Source organism: Oratosquilla oratoria, chromosome 11 (genome assembly GCF_046742065.1).
Source record: "Oratosquilla oratoria isolate Oo_2021 chromosome 11, ASM4674206v1, whole genome shotgun sequence".
In the NCBI taxonomy this organism is placed as follows: domain Eukaryota; kingdom Metazoa; phylum Arthropoda; class Malacostraca; order Stomatopoda; family Squillidae; genus Oratosquilla; species Oratosquilla oratoria.
In genome coordinates, this window is record NC_134787.1 from 3,786,231 (window position 1) to 3,800,953 (window position 14,723).

Below are 14,723 nucleotides of genomic sequence, written 5' to 3' on the forward strand. Positions count from 1 at the left end.
GAGTCCTACAGAACCAGTATATGTAAGTGGTCACTCATACGCAACAGACCCACCTAGCCAGAAAAACAATACATCGAATATAAATCATTTAACGTTAATACAAATCTTATAAGAAGTTAGCAACAACTTCAATTGACATTCATACTTAAGTATAATCATATTTCAATTAAACTGGCAATGTTCAGGTGAGCTGGCTCCATTCACGAGCGTTTTATCGTGTATAGCCTATAGGCAACTGAAATTCTGTTATGCTGCAGTGGATAACTTATGTCATTGTGTAATCAATTTGAATGACGAAATCAGACTTTGCTCTTCTTTAAGAAAAGACGCGTGTAACCCACTATATATTCAACTATATACAATATTTATTTTTCGTATGGTTTCAAACAAAATTCTTTTGTTAGTATTTCATTCCCTGTCATTACATCGTCCGTGTAGCCACGCCTCCATTAGTGGCGCCACAGGCTTTTGTTTACACTTGACATCACAGAGAATGGGTAATGTCCTCATATTCATTTATATATTAATATAAGAAATTCCCAGTTTTGGAACACACTTACTAGTATTCGTTACATGTGACTTAAATGAGTAATGGGAGTCAATACCTATCCTATAATGAGTAGTAACGGAAAACCAGGGAAATTTTGTCAGCCGCAAAATTTTCGAAATATTACTGGAACCTTTGTACTGAGATGGCCGCCCACTGTGGGAAGTCGTGTTTACATGTTCGATGTGTCAATTTCTTGGTATATTCGCTAAAGGAAATAACCTATACAAATATCCCTGATTTTGCGCATGATATAAAACGTGAATGATTGTTGTTACGCAGTATAAAGTGACTACAAACTTATAGTGACTTGTGAAAAGTGTAGTTAAGTGTATGGGTGACATCTGTGTGTAACCAGGTGAGTAGGAAGTGTAACTAATGTTGTATCCAGTTTATACATGTTATTGTTAATATATTTATTATGACAGGATGCTATTGTGCTCTGTTGCCTTTGAAATATATGTATATTTGTAATAGTACTCTGCGTAGCGTTGTTTTCTTTGTAAAAACTTCCGTGATCCATGGAAATGTTTGTAAGTCGTACACAACAGTTGCAAGTAGCTGTAATATTGCTGGTATAATTAAGGTGAATGCAAGGTAACAGGTGTTTACTATCGATGATGAACTTGGGAAATATTTGAGATATATATTGATTTAATTTTCACTACTTTTGGATTTCGAAAGTAGTCGGGGACACTCCCATTTTTTCGTTTCATGTGCAGGGACGGGAAGTGAAACATTTCATGACTGCGTATTTCAGTTTTGCACTTAAATTGTATTTGGCAGTTTAATTTACACACTTCAGAAACGTATGATAGTATAACTTAAGTGAAATAGACATTTCTACATATCGATTATAACAGCTGCGTATTTTTTTAAGTGGCTATCGTCGTTTGGTGGTTGCTTGTCATTGGCTCAATGCATTGCAGACCGTTATCGCACGGCCAGATATTACTTGTACTGTTATTCATTGTTGCAAGTGATGTGTTAATGGGAGGTTTGTAATGAGTAAGGGTATTTAACACTAGACACCATTGTCATTGTTGTTTGAATTGTAGATTATCACAGGACAAGAATTAATATCAAAGATGTGTCAGTCATATTTAGTAATAAGTGATTTGATATAGATAACAAGTTAGGAGTGTATAGAATTTGTCATTGGTTATTATGATTCCAGTGAAGATGTTTCCATGCGCACACACACACAGACACAGACACATATGCACATATGAATTTGAGGCTAGTTATGATAATTTGGATAGTGGGAAATGGGACCCAATGAATGTTGCTCCTTTCCTGTTTAATACTACAATTGGCTAAATACTTATGGCACAGTGGCGCTGTGGTAGCTTTCGCATTCACTACCTCAGCAGTCTCGAGTTCAAATTCTGCTCACTGCTGCAAGCCATTACTTCAACTCTCCTTGGTAGGGAGTTGGAGGGTGTATGTGTAAGGTCACAGCATTACCCATAGATTGGTCATGTAGAAGCTCCGAGCTCTCATCTGGGAGGGTAATAGCTGTTGATCATAAGTTCAACACATGATGCAAGACCATGGTGACACGCACAGACACACAAACAGTCTAGATAAAACGAGATATGAAGATGGGACACCACGAGCATAGCTCCCTTTCCCGTAAAATGCAACTAGGTAAATACGCATGCACACACACAGCTAAACTGTGGAGAAAACACTAGCTGAATAAAAAAAAATAAACACGCACAAAGTGATAAAAATAAATGTAACTTACCTTATCTCCCCTATATTGAAATATACAGCAGTGATGTGGTCTCTACATAAGATGAAGGATTTACTTAATGAAGTTTTGAGGCCAGTACCAATCAATTGTTGTCTGCTGCATCCACCCTTGCATACAAGGCAGCCCATCAATAGGTTGTAGAACATTGCACTGGAGGCTCATCTGGTTATGTCCATAAATGATTTGCCCTCTGCTCTTTTGAATTTATTAACTGGATAATCTTTTGTATCCCACTCTTCCTTAGTGACTGATTAAGATTCTGGGTCCTACATGCATTTAGATTGTTTGCTAACGTGGATTTGACCCAGGGGGTTGGGAGGGAACCATGTCTGATGCTAAGACTAGTTTGTATGTGGTGGGATTAGGAATAAAGTTACAAGGATTCTCAAAATATTTGTTCAGTATCTTTTCCTCCTCTAGAGTACAATCCAAAGTTCTTTAGATGCAGCCAGGAGCTGAGATCCCTTATGCCTTAAATGTTCTATTTGAAGGATCTACTTATTCAGTCCTTTGTTGGTCACTTTGTTTGTGTGGTGACAGAACTAGCTGCAGTAGTCTTAAGATCAGTTGGACTATGGCACTGTAGAGGGTTGGCATAATTTATTTATTTATTTATTTTTTGTCCCTTGAGTTTATTTGTAGGATCCATCCAACAAGACAGCCTCCCAACATGACCAAAAAGTTACTTCCTCAGATGTACCAGTGTGCTCACTCACACCAGCCACAAACATGCTGTTCATGATCTCCCACTAGATCACTTCCTCATAAAAATGATTCTAGAACTTGGAAAATCAGTCCATCCTGGAAAAAAATACAAAAAAACAAAATTGACTTACTACACAATAAAAGATGAAAATAACCTAGAAATTTTCTCCATAATTCAGAACCCATTTATAGAAAAGCAACTGAAAGGCTTATAAACTACAAATTGAAAGCTTGCAAGAAGTACATCCCTAGAGGATTTAGAAAAAATACCACCCTGTCTGTACTCTTGATAGTATCCTTTATATAAAAAAGAGAAATCTAAAATAAGATATAATAAAGGCAAGAGGCTTAAGAAAAAATACTCCCTGCCTCTACTCTAGATAGTATCCTTTATAAAAAAAAAATAGAAATCCAAAATAAAGTATAATAAAGGCATCACAAAATAAATAAGAAAAAAAAAATGAAAAACACTCAGAATCCATTAAAGAAAAAATAAGAATGTAATATGTATACATATGTATGTATATAAACTTGAAAAGGAACCCATCCTCACTGATGAAGCAGTAGAAGCCACAAAGAAGAGGAGCACAAAATACCCATCCTAAAACCAAACAAGCCATCAGTGGACTTAGCATCATAGAACTGTCTCCCTCCTTTCCACCATATCCAGAGTACTGGAAAGAGTGATCTAAGAAAGAATTAGAATTACATTACCACCTGAAATAAGCATGGTTTCAAGTAAGGCTATTCAGTTGCACATGTGCAAGAGGATTTCAACAAGAAAGTGATTCTAGATAGAATGGTAATGGTGACTATAAACATAAACTAAGCTATTAGTCCATAAATGCATCCTGTCGAAAAATATCATAGCATCAGACATCCACCAAAAAAAAAAGTCTGACCAACCTCCAAGCTGGGAAAGACTGCATTGTCTCAGAACAACAAAGTGGGGATCAGAAGATTGTACACTGGAGTTTCCCAGTATCCCAAGGTACTATAAAGTATCGCCAGCATTGTTCAACCTACTTACAAACAACCACCATAACCTACAACCAGAACAGAATATGAAAGCAGTTATACATACCTAACCATCATAACCTAGCACAGCATCTATAAAGCAGCTGCCAAGAACTCGCAAAAATACCTTGACAAACTTGAACTGTGGCTGAGACAAAACAGGATAACATCTTCACCTCAAAAATCATTGGTGACATTGCTTATTCCAGACAATCATGAATTGAAAATACATCTTACTGTCATATTTAAGAACCAGCTTATGCCACTGAACTGAAACTCTAAGATCATAAGCCTCACTTTTGTTATGCACAAGTCCTTCAGTTTACACATCAAGGAAAGCAAATAAGAAATCTAACATTTTATGATCAATAGTAAACACAGGATTTGACCATCATAAAGGAACCTAGATCACTGTCGACAGACAGTTCATAATAACTTTACATAACTATGCCTCCACTCAGCATGGTTCCCAGTAATAAGGAAAACAAATGAAAGCATACAACAGATGATACAAAATAAAGCATTAGAAATAATGAATTAGGCAACATCATGCACCAAAACCAACCCAGTAGACAGTCTACTCTTGGAAACTAAAATTCTCATTGTAGAACAACACATGAAAATTATATGCTTGCAAATGTATGCAAGAGCCCTCAATCCCACCCATCCTTTTGATCACATGACCAAAACACAACCAACTTGATGCAACAAAAAAATCACCATATACACAAACATCTGCAATGACCTCCCTCCATTACCTTGGAACACATCAATACAAAAACACATACACACCCAGCTCACAAAGCAAACTTTTAATGAGTGACCCACCAAACTTCCCTTGACATTAGTCCTACTGAGAAATTGCTCCCTCAACAAACAAGAATCACGTAAGCATGACGGCAGTCAGACCACTACACAACATTGAAACTATACCAATACAAGATTGGCCTGATCATAGATTCAAATTGACCCGGATGCAATCAACACACAGAAGATACTGAACACCTCATCTTATACTACCCTGGTTTCACTCTGTCCAGAGAGTAACACAACACATCTCCCTTGGGTGACATGTGGGCTGAACGAGGCTTTTGCCAGTTACTTGGGAGCTGCAAGTCTTGCAGTAGAGACCTGTGACACTGGATTGGTTGTTTGAATATGACATCATAGTTAAGATGGACTCCAGAGGACACCTCATGGTATTTTAGTGATTTCCTGACCTTGTTCAGTGTGTAGCTGGGTTGTTTACTTATAATTCTAGTTGGGTGCCATAACACAAAACCTCAAGCTTGTTTTATTAAGTGACATTCCCTGTGAATTTTCAGATTTGTATTCATTGATAGTGACTATTGGAGTTCTTTGTGAGGAAACTGTGTTGCTACATCCCTAGTTTACCTCTTAATACCTTTGTTTTGGTTTTATGCCATAGTTAACTTTGTCGGAGACTTTAGTAAAATATAGAAATATGGCACAACATTGGTGTTGTTGGGTAGCTTATGGAGCAGCCAGTCATGGTGTAGTAAAAGTTTTGAAAAACATTGATCTTATTTCTAAAGCCATGTTGACTCATGTAGGTGGTTATTCTCCTCCATTTGGACAACAATTTTGTTTTTGCAGTAATTTCAAATATCTTGATGTGTTATGTTAATGTCTGTAGTTTTATAAGCTTGAATTTTGTCCTTTCCACTCTCATGTACAATGGTGTTGTGACAATTAGTTTCAGTTGTTCTTAGGGGTGCAGTGCCAGTGTTATAGATGCCAGAGCTCTGAAGGGCCTGACAGAAGTCTGCCATTCCTAATGTGTTTCTATATGCAATGGACAAAAATTTAGTATTTAATTTTGTCATAGAAAAAGGAGATACAATTGTTCAGATGAGTAAAAAGGATGTGAGGTGAATGAACACGCTTGCTACTCACAAGGGTTAGGTAATGTAAACCATCATAAATGTTCATAAATTGCAAATAATTACTTCTCCCTCCACAGAAGCCTTGATACCATTTTTGCACCAGTTTGATGTGAGTTGGATGAAAAAAATATAACAACACAACATTCACTGTTTCAGTAAATACAAAACATAAATACAATACATGTACACAAATAACAAAACAGGAAAAGTTAATAACAGCAGTACAACTCTTGATTAGTGTGGAGCAGGTGAGTAGTGCTTATGTCATTTACAGCATTTTCTAGCTTACCTAATCAAGAAACAGTGAGGAAATAAGCAAAGCTTCTTGTCGTGATCCCCACCTCTAGGACTTGTTAGCCAGTTATTGGATCAGTCTTACGTGTCTGTCATAGTGAGTTTTACAAGAGGCTAAAGAGGGCACAGTCACTACACTCTTGGAGTGCATTCCAAAAGTTTGCTACTCTCGTGGCAACTCAGTCACCTTTCAATTTTGTTCTCCAGTGTGTACGGTTAGACAACTTAATCTACATTTATCCAACATAAAGTAACTGATTGATTTGGTTTAACGTCATAAACTCCTCCGTATTGGGAGGCTAGGATGGTGCCCCTTACCGTGGACTTTGTGGACGTAAAATAGCAACAGTATGAAAAAACTGTTACAGTGAGTCCTTATACAGTAATTCTTTATCCGGTAAATTCACAGTTACGGTATTTGGTAATTACTACCCTCGATTCTATTTACGGTAAGAAAAATTCACAGATTCGTATCCGCTCGTGTTTTGAAGAGGAAAGAGCAGGGAGAAAGTACGTCTGCCATATCCTATCGTTAAATGTTATAATGGGTTCGGTATATGGTAATTTAAAATTGCGGTAAGGTTTTCAGGAACGCATATGTACTGTATAACGGGGACTTACTGTACAATGTATGTAGTGTAAAGCATGAAAATGTTTTGATACCATAGGAACATTGTGTATCTAAGTGTATGGTGATGATATTCTTACTCGAAAAACATCACATCATGTCTAATTAGATGTGAAGATTGCTACAAACACCAGAAAAAGCAGTGAAGTGATCCATTGAAAAATAATCTAAATTTTCATCACTGCCTTAGTGCAGAACACTTGCAACCATTTTTCTAAACCTGAATTAATGTAATCTACATATGTCTAACATAAAGTAACTAGAATATGAAAAAATTAAGGTGTATGTAGTGTAAAGCATGAAAATGTTTTAATACTGTAAGTGTATGGTGATAAGATTCTTAAGCTAAAACATTACATCATGTCTAATTGAACTTGTTATAAACAATAGAAAAACATTGTAAAGTGATCCAGTGGAAAACGGGCTAAGTTTTTGTCACTGCCTGAGTGCAGGATGGTTGCTACACATCCGTGCATACAAAAACTCTAAACTTGAATATGCTCAGAGAGACTGTAGGGATTGATGCTGGCATATGAGTGAAGTAATGCACTCCCTGGTATATGCCATCTAATTGGTGATGAGTTAGCAAAATCAACAGTTATCTAACATAAGATAACTACAGTATGAATTTTTCTTTCTTTCTTTCTTTTTCTTCTATTAATCAATATACCAAGGATTTTTTTTTTTTTTTTCCCTTTATCGGAGAGGTAACTATAGTCAAAAGGCATACATCCTCTCCCACCCATTACATCCATTGTATTACCATCCACCAGCCTTTCCTCCCTCTCATCTTAGCTCCTCATGGATGACAGGTCAACCTGGTATCCCACCCACTGCTGTGGGTCAGAAGCCAAACAGCAAGACACAGCACATCCACAGCAAGGCCACTTCACTTAATTGGCAACCTCCCCTCTCCCCCATTTCATGCAGAAAAATAGCAGATGGGAGAAATCCCTTTCGGCTGTGTCAAAATAACATTCACACAAACCACTCTCTAACCCCCCACTCCCATCCTCACATCACAGTATTATCTATGCGCAGCCATTCTCCACTCACCCCAATCTCCCACCTTTGCTCTTCCCTGATCAACAGACATCCCCCTCCTGTCAATGCCCCTTTCACTTCATCCATCCATCTCATCCTCGGTCACCCATTCGTGTTCACTCCCCCCACCTCTGCCTTCCACACCCCTTTTACTAATCTTTCTTCACTCATTCTTTCAATGTGTCCAGAGTCTCCAGACCATCCTATTACTCTTTCATCAGCCCTATCTACCATCTCCTTTTTCACCTATCCTGGGTTTCTAAGGGGGTGGGGGGAAGAACTGCCTCCCACCTTTGAGATGCCCATAGATAGGTGGGCTAGATACCATGAAAAGTTTATCTGCCTGGCATACAGTCAATTTTGCTTTAGAAATTAAATAAGTGAGTTATATTTTTATTGAACCAGTTAACCACTTTCATACGGTGACGCCTACGTAGGCGTCATGAGGAGCAAGTGGGTACGCGATGATACCGATGTCGGCGTCTTGATTATATTTATTGTAGTCGTACCTACGTAACCTCCATTCTCTCTAAACTGGCTTCATCATATTTTATATGGTTATCAAAATTCACGGGTGAAAGAGAACGAACGATTGAGCACTGACTTTATTTTTTATAATGCGATTATTATGAGGCAACATTGCACGTCGGGCAGTTAATGCTGCCAGACGTGTGATGTGCCCTGGAGTGAAGTGGTTAAACTCTTACTCAAGAGTGGTTAAAGTGATGTAAGAGAGGGAGGGTTGGGTGGATTGTGTGTACTTATATCTAGAGAAAATCTTTGACATGATACTTCATCATTGACCAGTCCTTGGGATAAAAAAAATGCAGGCAAGCAAAAAAGTACTCACCTAAATTTTCTCCATAACTGCCAGGTGAGACATTTTTTTCATACTGTTGGAATTGAATTAAAACACGTTAAACAAATGTTTTTTCTTTAACATGTGAATATTACAGGAGACTTACCCATCTCCTTAATAATAAGTGGGAGATATTAAATTATTTTGCCTTTTTATGCGATCCTCGGCTTCATTTTGTGGTAAACATTGTCATTGAGGTGCGTGAAATTTGAACTTTGATTTTTCGTAGGTACACATATAATAGCGCTCCTCATTTTGAATTTAGGCATGTTATGGCATGGGCATGAAAATGCGTACTTTAAAAAACAAGCCCTGATTTGCTGTTATAGAAATTTTAGTATATTGGAGGTAATTAAGATCATTGGGTGGATTTCCTTAAAGACCATTGCATAGGAAGAGTATGAAAGTATATTATGTCAGGATGGTGGTTATTGGCTAACCGAGTTCCACAGGGGTCAGTATCAGTACCTGTAATGTTCTTGATCCACATACCGTATATTTCAGCAGATAAGACAACACTTAGCCATAAAGAAAGGGAGAAGTCATCCTGTACAGTAGATAGTGACTTTAAAATTATCTTCAAAATAAAAGTGTTCAACAACCTGCTACCTCGACAGATAATAGTCTACATATGGTATTTACCTTATTATATGCCTCACTGATAACTTACTGGCAATTCAAACAATTTGGAGGTAATAAATTAAGGTACATTACTGGTAATGTATTCAAGTTATTTAATTCTTTGTACTGGTATATCACCATCTCAGTTGTCTGATGTTCACTGACCTAAACTTCACCACAGATGGCCTGATAGTTTTGGGTCATCTGATACCACTGACATCAGCTAAAACATGAAAGTCAGACTGAAATCTGGGGGTCATCATATCTAAAAGTTGCCTTATCCACTGAAATACAGTAATCCCTCCCGTATCTGGATCAATTGAGCCATGGCCGTGACGGATACATGGAGTTTTCCTTTTTTTAAGCCATTAATATCAAAGAAAATGAGGGTTGAAATACAAAAAAAGATGTTATTGTGCCCAATACACTGTTATTTTATTGTAAATAAATGTATAAATACACGTGTTTATTAATGTGTATATAAAAAAAAAAACACGGTACATACTGTACAGTACTACATGATTACATCATGGTGTGGGCAGTGGTGGTGGTGATGACAACTCGTGACGAGTCGATGGCCCTGGGTGTGGTTCCTCACGAGTTGATTTTGGTGGCGGTGGTGATGACAAGTCAATGGCCCTGGGCGTGGTGCGTCCTCATGAGATGATGATGTTGTTACCCTGAAGAAGGTGTCCAGCTTGGTCTGCCTCATCAGCCACTTGCTGTGTTTTCTGATCAGCATTTCTAGAATCATCCGTAATGATGAGGTGTAGCTGCGCATTTCTTCGTGAGCATCAGGATGTTCAATAAAATCCAGGAACACTTCAAGGCTTGCCCTGGCCTCAGAAAACTTAGGCCTTGCCTCAACAACAACCTCATTATCATCATCATCATCATTATCAGAGTGAGGCTCATCCGGGTGCATCACCTCTTCAGCAATTTCTTCTTCGGTTTGCAAGTGCATCCCAGGGTCTCCTTCATCACACTCTAGCCAGTCTTGCACATCCTCTTCTGTGGCCACTTCACCTGGGATGGGGCATGGGAGAGGAAGGGGGTGGGACGTGCGGGCTGTTTGAATCACTCCAGAATTGTTCGCCAGATCCCGGTCACCATTGGGATACTGGAGAGAACTCCGGTAGTTACAGGGCATCCGGATAGTGGCGAGTTCCGAATTATGCCAAACCAGATATGGGAGGGATTACTGTATACCATATATGACATGATAGATGGTGTGACAAGCTACACTGATATGTTTGCTGACTCTGTCAAGGTCATGAAAATGGAAAATGAGGGAGACTGCAAGTTATTACAAAAAAAATGGAGACTGTAAATATGTCTAAAGCATCATAACAAGTGGACGGAATCAGTGGCGTAATTGGGGGGGGGATGGCAAGGGAGAATGCCCTGGGTGGCATGTTACTAGGAGGCAGCATGGTGAGGTCATGTAACCTGCATTTGTGGTAACATTTTATAGATATCTCTACAAAATATTAAAATATTTTAATTTTTAAGGTGCAGCTGGTACACTGAGAACTGTAGCACAAATGATTGATCTATTTCTCCTATTCATTCCTTTATCCAGGCTTATTAGTGGCAAGTTTATTATAGACTTAATAGACTTGTCATCCAGGAGGAGCAAAGATTAGAGCGAGGGAGGGGTGGTGGGTGGGAATGGAATGGATGTGGGTGAAGTGGATGGGAGTGGAATGAGTGTGGGTGAAGTGGGTGGAATTGGAAATATGCCTTTGGCTACCTCCTTTATAAGGAAAAAAACCCTTGGTCTATGTATATAAGTTTGTTATAGGAACATTCATTCTCACATGAGATTATTTTACTTGACTTCTTCTCAAGCAAAGACAAGCAGAAACAATAGCCTTGTAGAGCAGCATGTTCATGGTACTCATTAATGTCATATATTAATAAATGCATTATGTTTATTGTAGTTGTTTTGTCCAGGATGCAACACTTCACCCCATACAACACATTATGGAAGACTGCATTGTACATAGTCATGGGCATCAACAACACTATACATGCCATAAAGGATTTGTGGGAAAATGCCAATCCAGCCGTGACATTCCTCAGGGAGATGGGACTGCTCAGCCATTTTAGGGAATGATGATGACGGAGGGTATCTTGGAGGGTGCCAGGCAAAGTAGTTCACTTTGTGCTTGACCTTCATTCATTTAAACTCTACTTTTACTCAAATTTATGTTCCTTCACTGTTCACTCCACTTTGCATTCAACCTTTGTCACCATGTACTGTCGGCTGCTACTCACTTCAATATTGTCAGTTTTTCAAATACACTTTCGATGTGAGACCTGTGCTTAACCTCTTAGCCTCTACTGTTTTGTTTGATATGTAACCAATATTGATACAGTATGGATAGGTGGGTGACGTTATTTAAATGATAAGCACACTACATATCTACTTTATATATATGTATAGGATATCACATCTAGAAACTTTTTTATCATTATTATTTATTTACTTATTTATTTTATTTATGTATTTATTGTCCCCTCTTTAATTGAAGATACCCTACTCTGCCTTAACATCCATTGTCAGCAAAAACTTATTGCTAGGGCTATCTTCTGTTGATGATATATTACATACATATACCAAAGACTACCCCCCTTACACAGAGGGTAGCCAAAAAGAAAAAGGCATAGAAACCACTCCCATCCATTCCATTTCCTATATATTCCACTCCCCTCCACCCTCCTCCCTCCCTCTTATCTTGGGACCTTCTGGATGACGGGTCATGTATCACAAAATCATAATATATGCATAATGCATAATATTACCTTGCAAATCCACATTCTTTGTGGACATACATTTGGTTTACAGTGATGAATGTGCCCTTCTTAATTAGTCTGTTGGATTCTGAGCTGCACATAGAGCAAGCGGCAAATAACAGCATCAAACATGAGTGGAAGATGACGTTCCTCTTCTCTGACACTGGGTTGTCATTTGTGTTCCTGAGAAGACACAAATGAAAATAATACTGTCATAACTGGGAAGCGGGGATAATTGATTGCAAAACATTGTGCACTAAGACAATTGCTAATAATTTTGAAATTGCACTTGCCTAACCTCACTTTGAACCCAATCCTCTCCATTATCAGTGCCAGCCTTGCTCATATCATTCTAATTCTGTTTTGCATGAGCATTGTACAGAGTTATTTTGAACACTTTAAAGTAATGTAGATAAAACTGGCGTTCATCTTAAAGTAAAAATGGTTAACTGAAAAATATATGTAGATGTATCATTCTCTTTCCTTCAGATTAATTGTCAAGTTCACTACAACAAACACAGGGGTAAACTGATTGTACAAGAGGACGAACTTACGCCCTAACTAATTGATGTTTTGTCAGTCTGCACTGCAGCATCTTCACGGTTGTTGGAAACTGGCAATGGCTCATGGGGTGCAGTAACAGGCTCAGGATCAACCTCTTGCCCCAAGATATTGGGCTCTTCAGCAGCTTTCAGTGCCTTGTCAGTTGTCAATATGAAGTGCACTGGCCATAAGAATTCACATCAGGCTATATGAAACATAGGTCTAGGAGTACATGCAGAAAAACATTTACCCAAGGAGGTAGGCCTAGACCTATACCTCCATGGGATATCATTATCATATCATTCATGCATCATGTCATGACACACTGAAGTTCATGTCTTTCAGATAGTTTTTTCTGGGGAAATTAATTTCACCAAATGTACAAATGAAAATCACTTACCTTTTTTCTGATCCTGTTGGCAAATAGATTTCTAATTTCAGGTGTCTGTAATTATATGGTTTGGAGTAGTACATGCCAGTTATAACTTGGCTCTTGGGGGTGGTAAAGATTGTCCCATGTCTTGAACTTTTAGGCATCAGGTCTGGATTTAGACAAGAATGCACAACTAAACTCCAATATGTCTTTTTGTCTGCCTCTTGGTCATTGGCTTGTAAATGGATGGGTGCAAGAAATGACAGAGTACCATAACTTGGCTCCCTGGCTTTTGGAATTAAAATATACAAATAATCTCCTTTAGTTTTGATTTGCTAAAATTTCAAGCTGCACATTGGGTTCCTTACCTCTTTTCTTGACTGTTACATGGTTGAAATGGAGGACAATCAAGAAAAATAGAAACATAGCTTAAGATTCACACCGCAGTTCTGTATGTCCTGTGCACTGTAAATGGCAGCTTCATTTTTAGATACATGGTGATACATCATCAACAAGTTGACCACTATTCCCAACTTTTGTATTAGAGGACTTGTTTAGATGAAATAAAAATGCTGATAAAAACCTAAAGTAACTCCAGCACAGTGGCAGAACAAATTTAATTTATTTAGATATAATCTAAAAGCCAATTAGGAAAATTTGAGTTTGAAAATTGTGATGTATTTATCCTTTAAGTAATCAAAAAATTATAATGGGTGGACATATGACTCCCGACCCAGACTCCATTGTGGCATGGTACATCACTGGACGGAATTCAAGATTTTTATCTCATTTAGTTAACAAATGATAATATTGTATATGTAGTAGTTATTTTTCAACAAGTTTAACAGATATGTTTCCCATAAGCATGGTGAAATTAGTTGCATATAACAATAGAATATAAAACAACATAATACATATCGCATTGAAACCAGCCAATATTTATCAAGCAAAAATTGGTTTGACAGTTTTGGGTATCAACAGATATCTTTGGTACTGAACCCCTATTTATAATGAGGGATTACTGTGTATGTACACTAATATGATTTTCTTCATGCACAATATTTATGTAATCCTTGGTGTAATACTGTGGGCTCCTCCCATTTTGGCAAATGGTTATAGTTATCTAAGAGCATCACTAACAAATATGACATTGAAAATAGCTGGACTATTGAAATCAAAAGATTGTGTTACCAATTATCATGATCCTTATCATCCTTAGTTGGGAGCATATACTGTGGGCATGTTCTTTGTTAGCAACATTACAGCAAAAGGCTTGGGTAATAGAAATGAATCTTTCAAGAAATGTGGGTATTGGTCCTTGTGTGATGCTATTCAATTTTAGGAGTGACTGGATAAAGAAAAATATTACTATGTTAAATTTGATTTTTTACTAAGTTCTGGAAAAAAATGTTAAAAGAATTTTCAAAAGTGGAACCTTGCATAAGGAACTAATCCATTTCATGACTCACATTCTTAAACCGAAACATCCACTAACCAAAATAACTACAGCAAATGTGTGAAAGCACTGCTGAGCTGGTGGGCATGTATGTTCAGGCATATGTATATGTTCATACCAAGAGTATTGCTCATTAACATTTTTTTTTTTTTTTTTAACTTGTTCATTAAC

General features: G+C 37.7%; 1 protein-coding gene across 5 annotated transcripts in view; it reads left to right on the forward strand.

Annotated features, from left to right (window-relative positions):
• Nucleotides 1-679: 679 nt before the first annotated feature.
• The window catches only part of Mrtf (Myocardin-related transcription factor), a 314,147-nt gene continuing 300,103 nt past the window's right edge, over nucleotides 680-14,723 (forward strand). For 3 of the 5 annotated variants that reach the window (XM_076192254.1, XM_076192253.1, XM_076192258.1), the window contains exon 1: nucleotides 681-905. The gene's annotated coding sequence lies outside the window, so the exon portion shown is untranslated. Of the gene's footprint in view, nucleotides 906-14,723 lie in introns of all 5 variants that reach the window. The other 2 variants (XM_076192250.1, XM_076192249.1) reach the window with 1 other exon arrangement.